Here is a 20,277-nt window from a genome sequence, read left to right as displayed (position 1 = left end):
ATGTAAGTTACATGCAATAAAATTCACCCATTCGAGGTTCACAGCTAAATTATTTTAACTACATTCATAGAGTTGTAAAACCATCATCACAATCCAGTTTTAGGGCATTTCCAACACCTCAAGAAATTCCCTCAAGCCCATCTGCAACTAATCCTCCCTCCCAACCCCAGCCCAAGGAAACCATTGATCTGCTTTTTGTCTTCATAAATGTGCCTGTTCTGGGCATTTTCTATAAATGGAAGCATAAGCTGTGTAGTGTGTTGCATTGGGCTTCTTTCATGTACCATAAGGTTTTGAGGGTCATTCATGTTCTCGTGTGAATCAGTGATCAGTGTGTTCCTTTGTGGCTGAGTAATACTCCCTTGTAGGGATACACATTTTGTTTCTCCACTCACCCATTGATGGACTTTGGGGTTGTTTTTGGATTGGGTTTATTATGAATGATGCTGCTATTAGCACTCCCATGCATGTGTTTCTGTGAACTCATGCTTTCATTTCTCTTGCTGGGTCATATGGTAGGTTTATGTTTAATTTTTAAGAAACTGTCAAAATGTTTTCTGAAATATCTATACCATTTTACACTCCCACCATCTTACAATCCCACCTCACACATAAGGGTCCCAATGTTTCCACATCCTCACCAACATTTGCTATTGTTTTATCACAGTCATCCTAGTGGGTGTAAAGTGGCATTTTATTGGGGATTTGATTTGCATTTGCTTAACCATTAATGATGTTGAATGTACTTTCCTGAGCTTATTAACCATTTGTATGTCTTTTTATTTCTTTTTTTTTTTTTTTTTTTTTTTTGATACTGAGTTTTGTTCTTGTCGCCCAGAGTGGAGTGCAATGGCGTGATCTTGGCTCACTGCAACCTCTGCCTCCGGGTTCAAGCAATTCTTCTACCTCAGCCTCCCGAGTAGCTGGGATTACAGGCGCCCATCACCATGCATGGCTAGTTACGGTATTTTTAGTAGAGATGGGGTTCTACCATGTTGGCCAGGCTGGTCTCAAACTCCTGACCTCAGGTGATCCATCCCCCTCGGCCTCCCAAAGTGTTGGAATTACAAGTATAAACCCCCACACCCGGCCTGTTTGTATGTCTTCTTTGGTAACATGCTTATTTAAACTTTTTGCCCATTTTTAAATCAGCTCGTCTGTCTTATTAGAGTTGTAAGAATGTTTACATGTTCTAGATACAAATCTATTATCAGATATATAATTTGCCTATATTTTCTCCTAGTCTGTGGCTTGACTTTTAATTTTCTTAATGGTGTACTTAAATTTTAAAGTGCAAAATATCTTAATTTTGTTGAAGTTCAGTTTTTCTATCTTTTCTTTTATGAATCATGCTTTTGATACGGTATCTAAGAGTCCGCCTAACCTAACATCACAAACACTTTCTCCTGTGTTTGTTTCTAGAAGTTGTATAGTTTTAGCATCTACATTTAGAGCTAAGATCCATTTTGAGTTAATTTTTGTATATAGTATGAGGTAAAGTCAAAGGGTTATTCTGTTGCTTGTTTGTTCGAAGGGTTTTAGTTGTTGTTGTTATTGCTGCTGCAGTTTTGCTTATGGATAGTCAATTGTCCCAACACCATTTGTTAAAAGATTTTCCTTTCCCCACTGAATTGCCCAACCTCCTTTTTGAACTATCAACTAGCCACAGATATTGGGGTTTACTTCTGGATTCTCAATCATATTCTATTGACCTGTAGCCTATCTTTGTGCCTATACCATACTATCTTGATTACTGTAACTTTGGAGAAAATGTAAAAATAGGTAGTCTGTAACTATCCTTTTACAAAATTATGTTGCCTATTCTGGGCCCTTTGTGTTTTTATATAAAATTTTAAATTAGCATGCCAATTTCTCCACCCCATAAAAGCTTTCTGAGATTTTGATAGGAATCACATTGAATTTGTAGATTCATTGGAAGATAATTGCCATCCTGCAATATTGATTCTTTAACTTCATGAAGAAAGAAATGTACTTCTAATTATTTATATCTTCTTTATCTTCTCTCAGAAGTGTTTTATGCATGTCTTCACATCATTGTTAAATTTATTTCTAAATAGTTTATTCTTTTTGATACTATTGTGAATGGTGTTGTTTTCTTAATTTCATTTATGGAGTTTTTGTTGCTGATGTGTGGTGTAGGTATACAATTGGTTTTTGCTATGTCCATCTTGTATCCTGAGACTTTGAAAAACTTATTAGTTCTAGCAGTTTTTTTAATTAGTTCTTGTGATAATTTTCCAAATACAGTATCATATCCTCTGCAGATAAAGACAGATTTCCTTCTTCCTTTCCAATCTGGCTTTAAATTTATCTCTGTCTCTCTTTCTCTCCTTCCCTCTCCTGACCCTCTTTTCCCCCTTTTTCTCTCATTGTCTATTGTACTGGATGGAATAATACAGTATATTGTTGACTAGAAGTGGAGAAAGTGGCTATCTCTGCTTTTGTCCTTATTTTAAGGGGAAAGCATTCAGTATTTTCATGGTTACATATGATATTGGTCTCTGGGTTTGTCACAGATACCCTTTAACACATTAACTAATTTCCCTTCTACTCCTAGTTTGTTGAGAGTTGTTGTTTTTTTAAAATCATGAATGGCTATTGGATTTTGTCAGATGCTTTTCTGCATCCATTAGATGATTATATGGGTTTCGTCCTTTATTCTATTTGTATTAGTAAAATATATAGATGTATAATAGATGTACAACATTAATTGATTTTTTCAGGTGTCAATCTAATGTTGCATTCCTGGTATAAATCCCATTGAGTCATGGTGTGTAATCCTTTTTATATCTTGCTGAATTTACTTTGCCAATATTTTCTTGAGCATTTTTATATATGTTAATGAGGGATATTAGCATTGTAGTTTTCTTTTTGTAGGAGGTCTTCGTCTAGCTTTAATATCAAGGTAATACTGGCCTCATAGAATGAGTTGGGAAGTGTTCTCTCCTCATTTTCTGAAAGATATTGTGAAGCATTGGTGTTATATCTATTTATATGTCTGTAGCGGCAGGTGGGGGCACATGCACTTATATGTATGATTATTTCTGTCTTTGTTGACATAAGGTTGTTCATAGTATTCTTTGATAAGTCTTTTTAATTTCAGTTGGGTTGATATTATGTCCCCTTTTCCATTACTGATTTTTTATTCTTGGTCAGTCCAGATAAAAGCTTTTCCATTTTATTAATCTTTTCAACAAGCTAACTTTTGGTTTCATGGATTTTCTCTAATGTTTTACTGTTTTCTAGTTCATTGATTTTTTTATTTCATTTTATTTCTCTTTATTATTTCTTTTTCTGCTTGATTTAGATTTAGTTTCTAATTTTTCTAGTTTCTTGACGTGAAAGCTTAGCTTATTGATTTGAGCCTTTATATTCTGATATAGGTGTTTAAAGCTATAGATTTCCTTATAGTGATTTTGCTGTATACCATAAATATTGGCATATTGCTTTTCATTTTCATTCCATTCAAAATATGTTCCAACTTCCTTTCTGATTTCCTGTGTGACATGTGGGTGATTTAGTAGTGTGTTGTTCAAATTCCAAATATTTGAGGGTTTCCAAAATTTCTTTCTGTTGTTATTTCTGATTTAATTCCAAGATAGACAATGTACTTTGTATGATTTAAATTTTTAAATTGATCAGGACTTGTTTTATGGCCTACCATAGGTCTCTCCCAGAGAATATTCTAAATGTACTTGAAAATAATGTATATTCTGTAGTCATTGTGAGCAGTGCCCTATGTATGTTGACTGGGTCAAATTAGTTGATACTGTTGTTCAAGACTTCTATATAGTTGCTGATATTCAGTCTAGTTGTTCTATCAATTATTGAGATTGGGATCTGGAAATCTCCAACTGTAATTAGTCCTTTGTTTCTCCTTTAATACTGTCTGTTTTTGCTTCATGAATTTTGGGGCTCTCATGTTATCTCCATACATTTATAATTGTTATAGCTTCCTAATACCGTTACTGTTTTTCATTGTTAAATGTTCCTCTTTTTCAGAATGTTTCTTTTTCTTTTTCTTTTTATTTACTTATTTATTTTTTGAGACAGAGTTTTGCTCTTGTTGCCCAGGCTGGAGTGCAATGGCATGATCTCGGCTCACCTCACCTCTGCCTCCCAGGTTCAAGTGATTCTTCTGCTTCAGCCTCCCATGTAGCTGGGATTATAGGCATGTGCCACCACACTCAGCTAATTTTGTAACATGGAGAGACGGGGTTTCTCCATGTTGTTGAGGCTGGTCTCCAACTCCTGACCTCAGGTGATTCACCTGCCTCAGCCTCCCAAAGTGCTGGGATTACAGGCATGAACCACCACACCTGGCCTAGAATGTTTCTTTTCTTAATGTCTATTTTATCATATATTAACATGACCAGTTTCAGGTGTCTTATGATTACTGCTGTGTGGCATGTATTTTTCTATTCTTTTTCTTTTAACCAGTTTGTGTCTTTGAATCTGTAATGTGTCTCTTATAGACAACATACAAAGATGGTCTTTGTATTTTGATTGAGGTATTTAGACCATTCACATTTAATATAATTATTGATACGTTTGAATTTACATTTGCCATTTTATAATCTGTTTTCTGTATGTCTTCTCTTTTTTGTTCCTGTTTTTCTTTTACCATCTTTTGTGTAAGATAGATATTTTCTAGTATGCCATTTTAATTTTTCTATTTTTTACTGTATTTTTGTGTCATCTTAGTGTTTGCTATAGAGATTACAATATGCATTTTACCTTAATCTACTTCAGATTAATAATTCCAGTAAAATGTAGAAACTTTTGCTCCAAGACAGCTCCATTTTATCCATTTTCCTTTGTGTTATTATTGTTTTGGGCTTATCATATATAATATTTATAACACTTATTTATATATGATAAGCCCAAAAATACACTGTTATAACTATGGCTTTATACATACTATGTCTTTAAAAGATGTTAAAAGGAAAAATAAATTTATGGGACCTTCAGATTAACCCACATGTTTTTCATTTATTCCTATAGATTCAAGTTACTGCATAGTGAAACTCCTCTCAGCTTAAAAAATTTCCTTTAATGTCTTATAACATAGATCAACTAGCAAGGAACTCTCTGTCTTTGTTTATCTGGAAATATCTTTATTTTGCCTTCATTTTGAAGGATGTATTTTTTGATATAGAATTTTTAGTTAACAGTTTGTATTTTTCTTTCAGCACTTTGAATATGTCCTCCCACTTCTGGCTTTCACTGTTTCAGATGAGAAGGCAACTGTTAATTGTGTCAGTACTCCCTTTCATGCAACAAGACATTTTTCTTTTGCTGCTTCAAGATTTTCTCTTTGACTTTCAAGAGTTTGTCCTGGGGGAGGGGGGAGGGATTGCATTGGGAGTTATACCTGATGTAAATGACGAGTTGATGGGTGCAGCACACCAACATGGCACAAGTATACATATGTAACAAACCTGCATGTTATGCACATGTACCCTACAACTTAAAGTATAATAATAATAAATTAAAAAAAAAAAAAAAAAAAAAGAGTGGGGTAGTGAAGTGCATTGTAGTAATACAAGGACTTTTCATCATTGAACTTCCAAAGGTGTGTAGTGATGGGTTTGACATGGGTTGGTATATTTTAATAACTGCCTTTCCAATTTTTGAAATAAAGTGATGGACAAAATTAAAAAAAAAAAAAAAAAAAAAAAAAGAGTTTGTCCTAATGTGCTGAGGTGTAGATCTCTTGTATTTATCCTACTTGGGATTCTTTGAGATAATTATACATGAAAATAATGTTTTTCATCAAATTTAGGAAGTTGTCAGTAATTATCTTTTTCAAATAGTTTTCCTGTCTTTTTCTCCTTTGTCTCCTTCTGTGTGGGACTTACATTACACATATGTTGGCATGCTTTATGTTGCTTTACAGGTCTCTGAAAGTATTTTCTTTGTGCTTCAATTTTTTAAATTTTTTTGTGTTCTTCGAGTTCGCTAATTTCTATAGCTCTGTCTTTACATTCACCTGTTCTTTCTTCTCCTGCCTCAAATCTTCTGATGAGCTCCTTCAGCAAATTTTTATTTTAGTTATTGAATGTTCAATTCAAGAATTTCCATTTGGTTTTAAACATTTCCTGTCTCATTGAAATTCCTATGTATTGATTTATTATTGTCCTATGTCCCCGTAATTCTTTAATCATGTTTCTTTAAGTTTTTTTAAAACATATTTACAGTAGCTGTTTCAAAGTCTGCTAAATCCAAAATCTGGCAATACTCAAAAGAGTTAGTTTCAACTGACTTTTTTTTTTTTAACATATGAGTCACACTTTTCCTTTGTACTTCTCTTTTGTTTTTTGGTTGTTAGAAATTGGGCATTTTAGATAACATATTTTAAGAACCCTGAATTCTGATTTTCTCACATGATTAATGTTGTTGTTAAATTGTTCATTTGTTTAATAACTTGCCTGGCCTAATCTGTGAAATCTGTCTCCCTCACAGAACATAGCAACTAATATGTGTTATATTTGCCTTTATTCTTGCTTTTACCTTTAAACTTGCCTTCCTAGGGGTCACTCTTGTTTCTGTGTAATTTAGTAATCAGCCAATGATGAGACAGAAGTCATATACAAACCATAAGCCAGTAAACCCTCTATTTTCTGCCAACAGATCTGTGCATGGGTAGGGAAATATTCTCAAAGTTCATATATAACATTTATAACACTTATTTATATATGATAAGCCTGAAAATATACTGTTATAGCTTTATACATACTATGTCTTTAAAAGATGTTAAAAGGAAAAATATATTTATCGGAACTTCTTATTAACCCACATGTTTTTCATTTATTCCTATAGATTCAAGTTACTGCATAGTGAAATTCCATTCAGCTTAATGGAATTTCAGGTTGTTTTCAAGACTGCCTTGGTTTTTACTTTTTGTTGGACCTTTCATGTCACCTCTGCACATGCCCTCGGCCTTAGAGTTGGCAAGAATGTGTGGATACTTTGAGCCATCTTTGGTCTCCACTGCACATGCATACAGTCCAAGCCAGGAATATATTTGCCCCAACCTGGACTGCAACCTCAGACTAATTGAGCATTGGTCCTCCCCATTCACTAGCTGCCAATATTGTCAGTTCTACTGACAATCATAATTGAATAAGCAACTTTGGACTGCATCAGCAAAATTGCTACTCCCTATGACAATGCCCCACTCTGACAGAACCTCTGTGAGGACTGAGCTTAGAAAAGTGGGATAGGCAGCTACTCGGGAGGCTGAGGCAGAAGAATGGCCTAAACCCGGGAGGCAGAGCTTGCAGTGAGCTGAGATCCGGCCACTGCACTCCAGCCTGGGCGACAGAGCGAGACTCCGTCTCAAAAAAAAAAAAAAAAGAAAAAGAAAAAAAGAAAAGTGGGATAGGAATTGCCCTAACAAACAGTACAACAGTGCAAAGCAGACTTGTTTTGTTCTTACTCAAAGTTTAGCAGTTTTTCAGGCATAAGCGCTTTTCTGATTGTTGCATGTCTTTGGTCAATTTCCAGAGTACAGAAATGGTTGTTTTTATCAGTTTTTTCAAGCTTTATAGTTGTGTTTTGGGGAGAGAATTTGCTGACTTCATCATTTAGCCATAGCTGGAAGTCCTGCCTTTTACTTTTTTATTTCAAGTTTCCCATACCCCCTTTCTTATTAGGATATAGGCACGATCTTGCAGGCATTATTGCCACTATCCCTTTGCTCATTATTTAAGCACCACTAGAATTAGGAGGGGAAGGGGAAGGTTAAAGTTAGAGCTCTTTTGCACAGTGCCTAGGATTATGACTGGCACATAATATATGTTTAATAGTTGTTTGTGAATAAATATTATTCATAGAATGAATAAATAGCATGGAAGTGGGACTAATGGTGGTCAGGTGACCTTCCTGAGGGCTTGAGTAAGTAAGAATATAGAGGGAAAAGGAGGTTCAAGAGATACTGGGAAGAAAAATGGATAACACTTGACAGTACTGGGCAGGGGAGTACTGTCAGTACTGGACAGTACTGGACAGTACACTCAGGTGTCTGGGATTTCTAGCTGGGTAATGGGATGATTAGTTTTGGTGGTACAAGGTAATCCTGCAGAAGCCAGGGCCCTTCATCATTAAGCTAAACACACACACACACACACACCACACACACGCACACACACACACACACACACCCCTGGTCCGGGAGTTGAAGAAGTTGCCCAAGGCTTCATGGGAAGGTGGAACAATGGCAGGCTCACTTGCTGCTTCACACTGATGAGGTGAATTCACTGATCGGCAGCAATGTATGTCCCCCACATCCCCCCAGGAATCTCCCTGTGGCACAGACTTATAGGAAAGATACACAAAAGGGAATCCTGGGAAGTGTAATTCAGCATAACCAAGTTGCATTACGAAGCAGCTACAAGACCTCATTCTGCAGTTTCTATTACGGGAAAACAATGGAAGATTGGAAGCCATTCTAAGATTCTAAGGGAATGGCTCTAGGAGGGGTAGTGGATGGGCAGAGGGAGAAGAGACCAGAGCAGGGAGAGCAACTAGTCAGGAGACTACTTAAGCAGTCCAAGGAAAGCTTATGAGAATATAGGCCAAAAGAGTGGTAGCAGAAACATAACAGAGTCTAAGAAGATGGAATGCACAAGTGGCTGGCAGCATGTGGAAAAGGGGGAGAAAGAAGGTAAGTTGAGGCCAGTCTACTGGCTTTGGCAGTGAGGAGGATGGAGACATCTTGTTGGGAGGGGAATGTAGGTGAAGGGATAGGTGAAGTGAGGATACTTTGTGCCTTTTCTTATTGACCTTTCCAGCAGGTTCTCTCTTCTTTTCATCCCGTCTCACTGACCCCAGCACCATCCATTCACCCATTCATCCACCATTCATCCATCCACCCATCTACTCATCCACCATCCATCTATCCATCTATCTATCCATCTATTCACCCATTTGCCATCCATCCATTCACCCACCCATCCACCATTTATCCATCCATCTACCCATCTATCCATCCATTTACCCATTCATCCATCCATTTATTCATCCATCCATTTATACATCCACCAGTCATTCATCTACCCATCTCTTTACCATCCATCCATCTAGCCACCCATCTACCATCCATCCATCTACCTAAAAATCCACCCATTCACCCACCCATCCACCCACTCATTCACCATTCATCCATTTGCTATTCATCCGCCACTCATTCATTCACCATCCATCCATCCATCTGTATACGTGTGTCCCCTGTCAGCTGTCTCTGGACAACAGCTCTGTGAGTGACGAATGACACCTATTGCATGGCCTCACACAAGCAATAATTCATGGATCCTTTCTACCCCTTGTCCCCCACCTCAACACAATAGTTGGAGCCTGTCTCCATCGGCAGCTTCAGAACTGTGGATGCCCAGGGCAGTAAACTCTCAGTGGCATTTATCTAAAGGCCTGGTTGGCTTCTGGGGAGATCAGCTTCTCAGAGACTGGCCTGGCAGAGATAGCAGCAATGTGTATGCAGGTAGCTTTTCTGATTGTTCCAACAACCCACTCTGGCCGTTCACACTGGAGCTCTCAGAATGAAGCTAAAGTCCTGGCCATCACGAGGAAGCCTCTCAGACTCCAGCCCTCCCTGATATGTCTTCTGCCCACCCCAGTGTACTATTCCAACTTGTTACCTTTTACTTTCATATCCTGATTCTACAAGTGGCTCTGCTTCCTGGACCCTTTGTCCTGTCCCTTCTGACTTCCCTCCCAGCACTCTGGGTTTTGCATGCCAGTCAACGTCTGGGCTTTTCCTGCCCCCTTCATGGCCTCTTTGTGGTTACTTCAAGTGAGAACTCCTCGCTGGTCTCCCACTGTCCTACCAGTGATGACTACAGCAATGGGTCTTGAGCTGGTACTGTTTGCCAGCAGTCATGGCTCTAAAGCTTGGACACACATAACACGTGTAGAGATATAGCCCCTTCTTTCTAGGAGATCTTGGTCCGCAAAAGGGCAGGGCTCTGGTGCAGGGGATACAAGAAGCAGCCAGAAACAGGAGGATCCTGATGCATCCCAGGGGTTCAAGGCAGGGTCCCAGAGCAGGGAGAATCCCTGTTGGCTCTTGGAGCCTGGGCAGGAGCAGCCCAGTGGGCAGAATCAAGCAGACATTCCTGGAAGAGGACCAGGGCCATGTCACAAGCTCTAAGGGCTCCATTCTGCTCACCCCAGTCTCCTTGCACAAGCACCAAGCATGGGACACAGGCACACAGACAGCATGGACACAGGCCTGGGCTGGAAAGACCCAGACACCCCAAATGTCTCCTTTACGCAGTGTCCCCACAGCTAACATGCCTTTATTGACAGCCACTGGAGAAATGCTGAAGCTGTGCAGGGCAGAGGAAGAGGGAGCAGCTGTGTCATTAACCCCTTAGCCCCCATGCCTCTCCAGGATGCTCACCTGCACCTGACAACACAGGACCCCTGGGAAATGAGTCTGAAGATGGAGATTTTCCTTCTTCTTTCTTTAATAAAAAGAGATAGAGTAAGGACCTGATGCTACCACCAGACTAAAAATAATAATAAATAACAGCATTGAGATCACCTTGCACAGTTTACAACTCTCTTCAATATCCACAAGGGTGATGTCATTTAATTCCTGTAGACAGCTTGCAAGATATTAATGTTTCCATTTTACAGAGGAGAAAACTGAAGTTCAAAAGTGCAGTCCTTCCATCTTGCTTCCCCAGCCAGGAAGTGGTTTAAGTTTATGTTGTCCAATAGCAGAGCCTAAGACAAGGGCTTGGGTGCAGGTGGTTCATTTGGGAGGTGATGCCAGGAAGCAGGACTGATGGGGCAAAGAGTGACACCGGGAAGGAGGGGAGGCCAGTGTGAGGGGCATAATGAAGGTTGCTGCTGTCCCAAGACTCACTTCCACAGGGAAGAGTGCAGACTCACCTGCCGTGAGCCTGGAAGGTGAGAGGGTAGGGCTTACCCAGCCCCCTTTCTCCCTTGGCTGAGGGCCACCCCAGGGGTGTGGACACCCAGCCCTTCTGGACTGCATTTGTTTGTCCAGGGCTCCAAGGTCCCTGTGGCTTCAGAGAAAGTCCAGGCCTGAGAGCCTGGAGTGGGAAGCCATCAGTGGGCTCACCCAAGAGAGGATGTTTCACCACAGCCGTGGCTGAACTTAGAGCTGGCCAAGGGACTGGGATAAGTTACGGGGCACCCAAAGCTGTGCTGCAAGTTATGACCTAAACCCCAGGCATTTTTCTCTTGCCAACCTTGGAGGAGTATGAAACTAGTCATGCCTGGGGAGACAGGGAGTTGGGGTCCAGGGAAACACAAGGCCCAGTGCGGAAGTGGGGGTGGGGACAACAAGAGACAGAGAGGCCCAGAAACAAGGTGAAGTGCTTCATTCATGGTGGACCCAGAAGGAGTCCTGCCTCCAAGAGCCTCCCATGGGTGCTGGAATTCCCTTGTTCACACTGAGGAAGAGGGAGGGCAGGTACATGAGTCTGCTTGGGCTGCCATGACAAAGTACCTCGGGCCACGGGGCTTTCACAACACACATGTATTTCTCCCCATTTTGGAGGCTGGAAGTCTAAGATCAATGTGTCAGCAAGCTTCTTTCTCCTCTCTCCTTGGCTTGTAAATATCACCTTCTCCTTCTGTTTTCACATAGTCAGTGTCTGTGTCCTTATCTCCTCTGCTTATAAGAACTCCAGTCATATTGGACTAGGACCCACCCTAATGGCCTCATTTTAACTTAATCACTCATTTTAACTTTGATCTTTAAAGGCCCTATCTCCAAATATAGCCACTTTCTGTATGGGGCAGTGGGGGTTAAGCTTCAGCATGAACTGGGGTGGGGGGACACAATTCAGCCCTCTTGCTTTCCTGGGCTCAGAACTGTCAGCCCTGAGAAGCAGAGGAGAGTCTATTCCAAGGAATAGGCTGGGCAGAGCCTCAGAGAGTGTCTAGACAGATGCTCTGCCAGCCACACTGCCCTCCAGGGAGCCAAGCGGAAGCCCAGGCTCACCCACCCCCAGCCACAGAACCAAATAAGGGCTGAGTCAGCGGCTCTTCTTAGAGACCCAGTTTCCTACAATGTTTTCTGTTTCTGCACATCTGGGAGAAATGATTTGACTCTAGGAATAGTTGTGAAATGGGCAAACCACAGTGCAGGCTCACCGCCCCCTGCACCCAGCGGCTTATCCTGTCCTATGGCCCAGCTCTGTGAGGGCAGAGAACTTTTCCCTGTTGGCTAGATCAGGAAGCGGAAGATCTGAAGTTTACTGACTTGCCAAAGGCTCACAGCTAGTTAGTGGCAGACAGGACTTAACCCAGATCTGAGCTGACCCACCTTTAGTGCTCATTCATAGCAGAACCTCTGCTTTTAGGGACACTGTTGGCAGCTTTTGGCTGCTGCCATCAAAACCGCCACCCAAATCTGAATGTACCCATTCAGCTACCCATGATACTACTGAGCTACTGGTGCAAACTGGCTTCTCTCAACAGGTGAGCTGGCTGGCAGGTAACCCCTCCTATCAGTTACCATAGAAACAAGCATGGGAGGAAGCAGCATCCTGGTGGCCAGGAGGAAGATGAGGGAGAACATAGGGCATAGATGCCCATGGTGTCAACTCTGACACCTGCCCTGGAGACTTCCAGGAGTCAGGGCATCCTGCAGCCAGCTTGGCCCAGTGATGAGTTGGGAAAGGCTCTCCCTCCTCCCATGCCAGTCCTCGGCTCCCTCCTCCTCTTAGCCCTGTGGAATGACTCTGTCCCTGTTAATGTGCCCATCTCCTACTGCAGATGGATATAAACAGAGATTTTCTTGTGGAAAGTCCACAGGGAAAGCCAGCCCTCCCTCCCTGCTGCTGGCATCATTTTCCCACAAAATGTAAAAACAGTCTAGAGAAAGCTAGGCCTGGGTGTGGATCCAGGTTCTACCATCTGCTTACTCTGTGCCCTTACTCAAGTGATTTAATCTCTCTGCTTCAGTTCCTCATTGTAAAAGTGAGAGCACAATAGGCCATATCTCACAATACTGTAATAAGGATTACACGTCTAATTAAAAGCAGAGAGTTCAAGGAAAGGCACAGGGTAAACCCTGAATAAGAGGGAACTCCCTTCCAGACAAACAATCAGATGCCACTGTTAATCTCTGGCTGAGAATTGTTTCCTTTGGGAATTTTTTGAAAACCAAGTCGTATGATGGAGACTGGACACAGGGACCCTATATTTGAAGCTTTCTCCCAGTTTTACTTCTCTAGCATGCAGTCAGTGCAAACCTCAGACCTGGGAGTCTCAGAAGAAGGTAGACTATCTGCAGAAATGAGAGCTGACTGGGGCCATTAAAGGTGGACAGGCCTAGGAAATGATCTCAAAAGTTTCCTAAGGGTTGATAGTTTATTCAATCACCCAGCAAACATGAGTTGTGCCAGGCACTGCTCTGGGCACTGGAATACAGCAGGCAACACAATTGGCAAAAACCCTTACCTTCCAGAGCTCATGCTCATATCATCCAATGGAAAGGCCTGAGGGAACTGTCCACTGATGTGTTCCATGTGGGTCATAGGCCTCTAGCAGGTGACTCAGGATCTTCCAGGGGTAGATGAAGGAAAAGAATAGTCAGCATTGTGCAGAGTAATGAAAATGGAAAGACTCTGGCTTCTGGTTTCATCTCTGACATGTGAAAACTTAGACATTTTCACTCTCATTCTTACAACAAGGAAAAAGCTGAGCAAACTTAAAATCAATGAATTGGCTCTGGCATCTGGAGACACAGCAAATATTAAAGACAGCACAGCTCCTAGCCAGGGTGGTTTTGGGAACACCCCCCAATTTGCAGTTGGTGTTGGAAGTGAGGCTGGTCTTGTGAAGGACTGTGTGCCCTCTAAACTTGGAGTTGGCCAGCTCCAGGCAGTGACAGACAACAAACCACCGACCTAAGTAGGATAAAAACAAAAAATGTACACATTTTAGGCATATCACATTCAAAATGCAGAAACAAAAGAGAAAATCTTGAAAGAAGCTAGGGGTATGGGGACCACCTTTCCTTTAGAGGAACAAGGCTAGGAATTACATCAGACTTCACAACAGAAGCCACGCAAGCAAGGAGAGAGTGAAGTGAAATATTTCAACTGTTGAAATAAAAATATGTTGAATAGTTCGTGTATTAAAAGTTGCAATAAAACTCCCCACCAATATAGGATTGCATACCCACTGAAATTTTTCTTCAAAAGTGAAGGTTAATAGAAAGGAATGAAATAATGTCTTTTGCAGCAACTTGGATGGAGCTGGAGGCCATTATTCTAAGTGAAGTAACTCAGGAATGGAAAAGCAAATATCATATGTTCTCACTTGTAAGTAGGAGCTAAGTTATGAGGACGCAAAGGCGTAAGAATTATATAATGGACTCTGAGGCTTCATGGGGAAGGTTGGGAGGAGTCTTAGGGACAAAAGAGTACATATTGGGTACAGTGTACACTGCTCGAGTGATAGGTGCACTAAAATCTCAGAATTCATCACTATAGAATTCATCCATGTAACCAAAACCACCTGTACCCCAAAACTATTGAAGTAGAAAAATAATTTTCATTGTAAAAAAGAAGTGAGACTAAATACTTTCCCAGACAAACAAAAGCCAAGGCTATTCATTGCTTGTCCTACAAGAAACGTTAAAAGAAGAAAATGATGGGTGAGAAACTCACATCTACATAAAGAAAGAGCATCAGAGAAGGAATAAATGAAAGTAAAACAAAGTCTTCATTTTTCTCATTCTTAATTGATCTAATAGGTAACTGTTTGTCCAAGTAACAATAGCAACAATGTGTTGGGTGATTATAACAGGTAGATAACCAAAGCGAATGTCAGTAATATTATAAGGAACAGGAGGGAGGAACTGGGAATACTGATAAAAGGAACCTGTACTATTTTTTAAGCAGTAGTGTTATTTAAGAATGGACTCAGATTAGCTGTAAATATATATTGCAAAATCTAGGGCAACAAGAAAATATTTTTTAAGAAGTATAATTGATATCCCAAGGAGAAATATATCATTTTAATTGGCTTATAACTATTAAAGAAGTTAAATAAATAACAATTTTCCAACAAAGTAAGCACTAGTTCTCAAGTGGTTTGACTGGTGTATTCTACCAAACACTTAAGGAAGAAATTAGATAAATTCTCCACAGTATCTTCCAGAATATAAAAGTGGAGGGAACACTTTCTAACTCATTCTGTCAGGCTAATAGCACCCCAGTACCCAAACCAGATAAAGACAAGAAAGAAGAGCTACATCAGTATCTTTTATGACTATAGATGTAAAAGTCCTTAGTGAAATATTGGCAAATTGAATCCAATAATGTACAAAAAGAATTATATACCACAACCAAGTGGAGTTTATTCCAGATATGGAAGACTGATTGAACACTCAAAAAACTGTCATGTGGTAGTTAATATGTGATAAACAATGTGGTAACCCACCACATCAACAGTCTAAAGAGGAAAAATCACATGATCATATGAATTAATGCAGAAAAAACATTTGACAAAATCTAACACTCATTCATGATAAAAACTTTCAGCAAACTAGAAATAGAGGGAACTTCCTCAACTTGATAAAGAACATCCACAAAAACCGTACAGCAAAATTTATACTTAATTTTGAGAAACCAGATGTTCTCCCTCTATGTTCGGAGCAAGGCAAGGATGTCCCCTTTCACCGCTCTTATTCAACATTGTGCTGGAAGTCCTAGCAAATGCAGTAAGACAAGAGAAGGAAACCATATATATACAGAATGCAGGAAAAAATAAAATTGCCTTTTTTCACAGAAGACAGGATTGTCTATGCAGAAAATTCCACAAAATTGATGGAAAAAAAGTCTTGCAACTTGTAAGTGATTATAGCAAGTCACAGGATATAAGGTTAATATCCAAAATCAATGCCTTTTTTATACCAACAATGAACAGCTGGAATTTGAAAATAAAAGCACAATACCATTTACATTAGCACAAAAATTAAATACCTATAAATCTAACAAAATATGTACATGATCTCTGTGCAGAAAAGTATAAAACTCTGATTAATGAAATCTAAGAAAATCAAAATAAATGGAGAGACGTTCCACTTTCATGGATTGGAAGATTCAGTATTGTTAAGATGTCACTTCCAGGCTGGGCACGGTGGCTCACGCCTGTAATCCCAATACTTTGGGAGGCCGAGGCAGGTGGATCACGAGGTCAAGAGATCGAGACCATCCTGGCCAACATGGTGAAACCCCATCTCTATTAAAAATACAAAAATTAGCTGAGCGTGGTGGCAGGTACCTGTAGTCCCAGCTACTCAGGAGGCTGAGGCAGGAGAATTACTTGAACCTGGGAGGCGGAGATTGCAGTGAGCTGAGATTGCGCCACTGCACTCCAGCCTAGAGACAGAGCAAGACTCCGTCAAAAAAAAAAAAAGTAACTTCTTTCTAACTTGGTATATAGACTCAGTACAATCCCAATCAAACTCCTAGCAAGCTATTTTGTGCTTTTCCATACACCAGCAATGAACAATTGAAAGTTGAAATCAATTTTTTTAATCTGTCATTTAAAATAGCGCCAAAAGAATGAAATATTTACTTATAAAACTAACAAAACAGGCATAGGATCTATTGCAGAAAACCACAAAACATTGATGGAAAAAAAATCAGAGATTGAAATAGAGAGCTATTCTGTGTTTGTGGATTGGAAGACTCCATATTATTTAAATGTCAATTATTCCCAAATTGATCTATATAGATTCAGTGAATTCTCAATCAAAATCCTAGCAAGCATTGGCACACTGATTCTAAAATTTATATGGAAAGGCAAAAAATCTAGAATAACCAACACAGAAATGAAGGAATCACACAGCCTAAATTCAAGACTTACACTAAAATTACAGTAAAAAAAAACAGGGTGATATGAGCAAAAGGATAGACACATGAAAGAATGGAATCAAATAGAGAAACAGGAATAGACCCACACAATTGTAGCTAACTGACCTTTCATAAGAAGTCAAGGTAATTCAATGGAGAAAGGATAGGCCTTACACCTTTTACAAAAATCAACTCGAAATGGATGGTAGACCTAAATACAAATATACAAAATATGAAGTTTCTAGAAGAAAACAGGAGATAATCTAGATGACCTTGTGATTGACACCCATGGAGAGGGCAGGAAGCAGGAATGAGCAAAAGGCGAAATCAGACTGCAATGCAGGCACAACAGCAGCCTCAGTGGACTCCATACTTAGCTCTGAGGGTCAGCTGGGCTTTTCGGGCTCTCCTAAGCTGAGGCAAGAAGGCCAGGCCTCTATACCCCCAAAATGACCAGCCAGTGGTGGTGGCTGGCCCTGGTAAGGGAGTATGTCTCTGAGAAATTCCCAGTGGAGGCAAAGGCTGAAAGGGCTGGGTGTTAGCTGCTGGGAGCTAGTCCTGGGACATCTGGGTAGCACAACAGAGCCCATTCCAGGTATCTCTAGATTTTTACTGTTACACGTAATGCTGTGAATACACCTTTCCCTGCAAGATAAACTCCAAGGAGCAGACACATGGATCAGGGGTGTGCACTGTGTTCCTCCCTTAGTCACGGCCATGGCCACCACTGCATCTTGAGGGTGGTGGCCTCTCTCAGCTCGGACTCCCCAGGTTGGTGGATGGGAAGGCAAGCTTTGCTCCCCTTACTGCAAGATATGTCACTGTGGCCCCATGTCCTATCTGCACCGAATTTGATGACTCCAAGGGGCCACCTGGGGAATGGGAAGAGGTTTACATCCATTTTGTGATGAAATCCTATTGCTTTAATATACTTTGACTATATTGTCAAGGGCATGACTCAATAACTTTCAAAAAGTTCATATGCTTTAAATTTGCTAACAGGAGTCACCAGATGGAATCAAATGCCTTGAAAGCAGACTTCTGGACCTATGGAGTGGTTTGGGGCCTCGAGGTGGTAGGGTAGAGCCAAAGCCAACAGAACAGGCAGTCAACTCCATCATGCAAGTACCTTATGGTGGACATCTGTGCCCACATCCTTGCTATGGAAACAGACAGGGGCCACCTGGTGTTACTCAACCCAGCAGGCTTAGCCATCTGCTAGCCAGTGACCTTGCACACACTGGCTCTGAGTCTCACTTTTCTCTTAAAACAAGAATTAACAAGACATCTTTGGGTGGCCATGTGTGTAAATCAAGATATTGGGGCCTGGGGTGTGGTAGATGCTCAGCAAATGGTAACTGCTAAAACAAGGACTGTAACACCTGTACTAATGGTAGACCTGCCACCGGGCACAGCATGCTCCTGGCCACATCAGGGCTGGTTCTGAGACTGCGTGAGTGCAGAACTGGAAAGCAGGGCCGTCTTGAACAGAGGGTGGCCGGTCAGGCACCCTGACGACTCCCAAGATAGACTCACTCACCCACTGCAAGGAAGAGAAGGAGGCCAGATGTCTGTCCCTGTGATGCCAGCTTGGCCATTGCCCTCCTTTCTTTGAGTCCCAAAGAACTGTATTAATACGTTTTACTTGGGACTGATTCTTCAAGCAACTCTTGTGCAGGGTAAGGAACTGAAGTATAGACAGTAACTTTCTACAAATGACAAAGATGCCTCTTCCTCTGGGCTGAGCCAGCCTCACACCAGACCCCGTAGCGTGTCCAGTAGAGCACCTGGTGGCCTGAATGAAGTGCCCACATACCTCAGCCAGCCACACCGGAGGCCGGGCCCAAAGTGCCCCTCACCCGGGGCCCTTTACAATGCATGCCTCACATTATCAGTTGGGATCTTTCATAACGCCCTTGGAATATCAGAGGAGACTGAAATTCAAAATTAAAAACTTGACCAGAGGAGCAAGATGCTGTGGGCATGAGCCCAAGCTTCCCAGTGACCTGCCCTGGGCAACCCTGTGTCCCCACTCAGTGTGGAGCACTAGCTCTCTCCCAAACCCTGTCCTGGCTGCTAGCCCAGATGGGAATGGGACAGGCCCTGCCTGCCATGCCTTGGACCTAGAGTGAGGACAGACATCCTCGGACAGCTGTCTTGCCCTCTCTGATTCTCCAATACCAGCTGGGTGTCCAACAGTTCAATTCAATTCAATTCAATTCAATTCAATTCAATTCAAGTCTGACATTAGCTCTCCAGAGCTAGTGCAGACCACACTGGTTAGGGCTCCGTCCCACAGGACCTCCCCCACTTCAGACGCAAATAGGTGCCCAGGCCATCCACACTCCGTCCTACTTGGCTGTGCATTAATAGATTCCCGCAACCCCTCCTCAGGTTTGATAATTCACTAGAATGACTCAGAAAACTCAGGAAAACACTTTACTGACATTTGCAGGTTAATGATAATGAATGCAACTCAGGACAGCCTGCTGCAGGAAATGCACTGGGCCAGGGAAGAGGGAGGGGCATGGAGCTTCCACTCTTCCTGCACACCCTGCTCCCAGAATCTCCATGTGTTCACCAACCCGGAAGCTCCCTGAACCCCATCGTATAGGGGTTTTTATGAAGGCTTCATTATGTAGGCATGATTAATCAAATCATTGGTCATTGGTGATTGGACTCAATCTCCAGCTCCTCTCTCCTTCCTGGAGGTCAAGGATAGGGCTGAAACTTGTAGCCCTCTAATCACATGGCTGGCTCCCCACCATGCCCAACCAGCTCCCACTCTCCCACAGTCACCTCCTTAACCTTGCCTCAGGTGCCTTTGAAAGGGGCTTGCTCTGAATTATCAAAAATGCTCCCCTCACTTCTGTCACTCAGGAAACTCCCAGGGTTTTAGGAGCTCTGTGCCTGGTACAAATATCAAATATCTATTTCCCATTGTACCACACCCTCCACGTGAGTGTCCTGGGGACGGGCGACTCTGTCTCTTGAGAGGGCACCTTCCACAGGGCTGGATATTGGGCTTCATGCAGCGTTGGTTGTCAGCAAATGTGCATGGAGGGAAAGGGTTGAGTATCTGCCAGGATATTCAGGAAGTTCCGAACGTGCCATGGGTTTGGAACAGCGGCCAGGGCTTCAATTCTGAAGGCAAATGCTTAACAAATATCAATGTAGCACCTCCTAGCAGCCACATTAATAGCCTACTGGATTTCAGAACCATCTAGAAGCTCCATCTGTTTTTCACAGGTTTTCACAAAGACACTGAGGGGTAGATGTCCTTGGTCCTGATGGGGTCCCCAAGATTGAGACCCTGGGGGCATCAGAATTCATACTCAGCCTGTTTGTTGACAACACCCCTCCAGTTTCCATGCTGGGCTCCTGGTCT

General features: G+C 41.6%; 1 protein-coding gene and 1 long non-coding RNA gene across 33 annotated transcripts in view; one reads left to right on the top strand and one right to left on the bottom strand.

The window, feature by feature from the left end:
* The window catches only part of ARHGAP22 (Rho GTPase activating protein 22), a 210,414-nt gene that overhangs the window by 8,773 nt on the left and 181,364 nt on the right, over positions 1–20,277 (top strand). The gene's annotated exons all lie outside the window — the stretch shown is intronic.
* LOC123575560 (uncharacterized) overlaps positions 10,444–20,277 on the bottom strand; it is a 42,108-nt gene continuing 32,274 nt past the window's right edge. Inside the window, exons 2-3 of the long non-coding RNA XR_006700871.2 lie at positions 13,483–13,584; positions 10,444–10,505 (exon numbers count right to left, since the gene is read on the bottom strand). This is a non-coding gene — a long non-coding RNA (uncharacterized lncRNA). The remainder of the gene's footprint in view (positions 10,506–13,482; positions 13,585–20,277) is intronic.

The sequence above is a fragment of the Macaca fascicularis genome, chromosome 9, assembly GCF_037993035.2.
Source record: "Macaca fascicularis isolate 582-1 chromosome 9, T2T-MFA8v1.1".
Lineage (NCBI taxonomy): Eukaryota > Metazoa > Chordata > Mammalia > Primates > Cercopithecidae > Macaca > Macaca fascicularis.
This window is presented reverse-complemented; position numbering and strand designations above follow the sequence as displayed.